Consider the following 5086-nt stretch of genomic DNA (forward strand, 5'->3'; position numbering starts at 1 on the left):
GCTCAGCAGCACATCAAACCAGTCTGGTGAGTCACAACAGGCAGGACAGCAGCAGCCTGCTTTAAAGGATGGAACCAAACAGTTAAAGAACAGTTAAAGGTTAGAAAACTTTATTAGTCTCTAATATAAAACAGAGACAAGAGTTTCCTTACCACGAGGTTTTCCTTAAAGAAACATTTGACTCCATTTTCAAACAGAACACTTAGGCAGGCTGTGTGAATTTCCAAAATAAAGTAAAATTAAAAAGTACTCAATTTAATGTGTTACATTTCAGCCTGTCAGCATCCTACTTTTTTTTTTTTTTTTTTTCCTGGAGTGACCAAGCAGAGAAGACATCAATCAGCAAGTTCTTATATTGTTACAAATAAGAAAATCTGGGGGGAAAAACCCCACTAGATTTCAGTCTAATGCTCCTTTTAAACCTTTTCACTTAAAGAACTAGCTAAAATTAAAGTGTGAAGTGAGTTGCAAGGCAAACAGAATGTCCTGGTGCTGAAAGCAATACTCACTGTTTCCACTGCTCTACAGCCACCCAGGAACCTGCTGTGTCACATCATCAACAGACACCCAAAGCATCTCCTCTGGAAACACGTCATCAGGCAAGGGCTAATTACACAAACTTTCTCAATTAATTCCAGGGAGAGGCTAAAGTTTGACAGGAATTGAGGTGATAGCAGGAAACATTACCCACATACCCTATCATGGGGTGGTTAAGAGAGAAAAGGTCAAAACCTCTCCACCATCCACACATGTCAAACAAAGACCCTGAGTCCTTAAAAATGCATTGCAAGTGATGGAATTATTTTCTATGAATGCCCATGGAGTTATTTTTAAGATTAAACCAATCTTTTGCTATGAAAGTTCAAATAGATAGAAGGCTTTTTTTGGTTTTGTTAAACTGAAATTGCAGGGCAAGTTTTCATACTGCTGCACAGCTGCACAAAGCTGGGAGTAGTTTCAAGCTCCAGCAACTCGTTCCAGGGGGTATTTATGCTCTTAAATGGGTTTACAAGCAAAATTACAATGCACTTGTGGAATATGAACTGCCTTCATCTATCTGCCTTAAATGAACTTGTTGTATGGCGGACCATGGGTCTACACCCACTGGTGACTGGACCCTACTGAAGTATCTCAGACTGAATAGAGTAAATACTAATTGAAAAGTACAAGCTGCTCCTGAAAGTGTTTTAAGGGATATCTATAAGACAAAAGAAATGTAAAACTTTGGGCTTTTTTTTTTTTTTTTTACTATGTGTGTGTTTTCACAAGGTGGAATTCATCCAGCTACACAGGGGTTTCTGGATGTACACAGACAAATTGGTTTCAGCATTTCACCAAGTAACTCCAAACTCCCTTAGCAGAGAGAGACAGTCGATACATCCAAGTGTCTCATCCTATTTTAGACAGCTACATTTCATTAGACAAGCTTTGCCCCTGAACTCCACTGACTCTCATGGAGCCCAGATTCTCAATGCTCCAAAGCACAAGCCCAAACACCCACCTTTTGTCAGATCAATCCCACTTTGAGTTGCTGACTCAACAAATTAACATATTTCTAATCTTTAAGATTAAAAAAGCACTTTTTTCCCCCTAGAAGTTAGAATTTGTGCTGTTTCCCCACAGCTAGGTTTTTGTAGCCCTAAAATAAACAGTTCAACCTACCCACATTAACAGGGAATTCTTCATGCTGCCAATAGCAGCTGGTAACAGGTACACCAGTCCTCATGTGTTTTAAGGTCTCATCTATTCAGTATGTCTGGGTTTCGTCCACACATTAAAATCGCCACTATCGCTCAGTAGTATCCCTCAGTATCACACAGGCTGATTTCAGCCCTCTTCTTTCCACTTTTCCTAGCTCCCATGTGTAGATTCGTATGTAATTCCCTGCATTAAATTATGACACTAATTTACCAAATTCCAGTGGCTGTTCATACAGGTGCCTTGTTAATCATAGGTTAAGTGATTTCACATGTTCACTTAGTGAGTCAGTGGCAGAAATCCCACATCTCTCCATTCTCCATCCTCTGCTTCTGACAGCCAGCGAACTCTGCCTCTTCATGGTATGATGAACACAGGCAGAGAGCACTGAGAATCATTAACTGCATCCACAATCCACTCCACAAACGTCTTTCACTCGGCTAAATCTCATTGCTCAATTATAACCTATTTTTTTTTTTTCAGCTCATCATCAGAGGCTTCTTATCACATGTGGCATTTGCTCATTAAGGCTGAGATGTTACTCCTAGGATTCAGGCAAGGGTTAACATCAGTAGGAGTTGCATTCTCATTCCGTAAAAATGTTGTTCAGAGGCATGACTAAACTGATCATCTCTTGTTAGAAGTTTGCTTCTTAAAGAAATTAAAGGCTTTGTCAAGTAAAAAATGAAAACTTCCTAAGTTTGCAGTTAAACTGTGTGCATTAAATCAATTAACTGTAAAGCAAACTAAAGCAAACTGCCTTAAACGCTTTCTTTTATTCATTTTTTTTAATAGGGCACAAAGATTAACCTTTTCATTTCTGCACTGCTTGAATATTTAGTGTATTCACAATGCTGAAATATCTGGACATTTCTAAAAATGAGCCTAACTACAAAATTAAAAAAAAAAAACAAAAAAAACCGTGGGTTTTGGATGCTCTCCTTAAATATCTTTTATACATCTCTAGTCATCATGGCTTCAAAATCACACTCACATTTACTATATTTCTTGTGGGACTCAGCACCATGCTGTGTGGAGAAACTTTGACTTGTGTTGGACTGCTGTAAAAATCAATATCAAAGCCCTGAATGTACTGCAATAGGGAATGCTTATTAATATACAGTTGAGGGGAGTAGTGAAAATGACCCATCTTAATGCTGTTGACAGCACATTTGTCTTGGTGTCTTATTGGTTTTAATTTGTCGTCTGATAAATGCCCACTTATGTAATGGAAAGTTGAGTGCTCATTAGTTTACATTTAACTTTGTGTCTAGAGTCAGGTCAGGCTGCTGAAACTGATGTTATGTGAAAGCTATTAATAGTCACAAAAGGTTATTTCAATAAAAACTGAAAGGAAATACTATAATTGTAAGTGTTCAGATAAATGTATTGTTTGGTTTTTTGATTGACTCTGATGTCAACAAAATAGTTTTCTTGGATTTTTTGGATGATGTGGGATTTCATACCTCCTAATGTCCAAGAAATTCTGTATAAAATGTTTACAAATCAATTTTTGGAAATATGAAAACAAATCACATTCACCTTTATTACTGGTGAATGAAGCAGGTTCTATAGATCACATGTAAAATCATTAATTTATTTACGTTATATGGTCTGTAGTGCAAAACCACATATCTTTTTCCTGTTTCAGTTTTTATTTGTGTTTTCTCCGTCTTAAAGTGGAGTTATCAATGCTACTTATTATAAAGATGTAAAAATAGAAAGCATTACTTCCAGGGCTTTCATCTGGGACCTGTCAAAAAACTCAAGGAAAGCATAAAAATTGCATAATCCAAAATCATTCTGCAGAACTGGTCAGGAATTTCACTCTGAAATGCATGTAATAGCAAGGGTTTTTTTAATCTTTCTCAAAATATCATAATGAAAAACACTCAGCTGATGTTTTGGTGATGTTTTGGCATGGGGTGAAAATGTGCATAAAGTCAAGGTGACTGTAGTCTGGGCTATAGAGTAGAAACAGAGTTCAAATCCAAATGCTCCTAAACCAGCCTAAACACCCAATCCAAAGGTGTCTGCTCCACACTCACCTATTAAAGCCACCGAATCTGTTAAGACCCAGTAAAACCACTTTGACTCTGTCTACCTGTAAATTTTGCCTTCTTCCAGCCTGCAACAAGTTAATTGCTTTGTTGTACATGTGAACTCTGACTCATGCACCTGGAGTTAAAATATCTGTTCTGAAATCCCTTTAAACACAGGAAGACAGGGGAGAGCTTAGTGCATGATGCACAACACTGCTGACACCTTAAAACAATACATGTTATTCTTTAAAAGCAATCTTAGGACAAGCCACCCTCTGACTTCAAATCCATTCTGTGGCTGTGTTAATCATACTGAAAATGCCAAGATGCTTTTTGTACTGCTTCAAAAGGTGAAAAATGAACAAAGCCGACAACAAAATGTAGGGAGAATTACTTTCCCTGTGGTTGGAGGGTTTTTTTAATCTAAACATAGGGTTTCACTTAAATGACAACTTCAGTTAGTACCACACAAGTCCCAACCTCAGCTTCCCCATCAATTGGATCTGGTTGACCTCCTTAAATTGCCTGGGTTTTCCTTGGTGAGAGCCATACTGTAAGAGCTATCTGGTGGTGTTTTATATCCCACTTGTGCCCCTGTGCCACTAAACTGTGCTTAATGAGTTATTAATTACCTGTATTGGCTTTCAAACCTGAGCCTTTGGATTAATTTCTCTTCTCTGGAGGTTTTTCAGTCCAGTTCCAATCAAAGATATCATGTGGACATCATGCTTCCTGTGTCTCTAGATGCCAAGTTTTCTGAGGTGCCATAAGTATCTTTCCTCAAGTGACTCCTCTGTTTCCCAGGTAAAACCCATGAAGCAGGAGCTGAGTGATGGAGAGCTAAGGCTGGACTGTCAGAGTAAGAGAGGATTTTTTTTTCCTTAAAAGGGTCCAATTCCTTCCAGGGACCAGTAGAGCACAAGAACACCTGAGTTCAGATACAGGATGGCTATGAAACAGTTTTGGGCTGTCAGCATCACTTCTTCCACACAAACCTGGCACCCAGGTGTGCTGGGGTAGTCTGAGGTGCAGCCACGATATTTTTGGAAGGTGACAGAGTTCATCTGTATGGAAATGAGCCACGCAGTGCTATCTGTGTTCAGGCTGTCCTGAGTTACCAGTAGAGTCACCAGAGAGACACCAGGGACAGAAGGAATTATCAGCAACCAATAACCATTCCTAACATTGTGCTGGAATTACTGTGATCTAGATTCCCAACTCAGAAAAATTGCATCGTAGTTTATCTTTTAGAGGGTATCTCCCATATTTTTCTTTCAGCTGTACATTCCTAAGGACCTCAATGAACTTAATACATTCACAAGTTTTTGGGTTTTAAAATAGTGCCT

The sequence above is a fragment of the Hirundo rustica genome, chromosome 4 (assembly GCF_015227805.2).
Source record: "Hirundo rustica isolate bHirRus1 chromosome 4, bHirRus1.pri.v3, whole genome shotgun sequence".
Classification (NCBI taxonomy): Eukaryota; Metazoa; Chordata; class Aves; order Passeriformes; family Hirundinidae; genus Hirundo; species Hirundo rustica.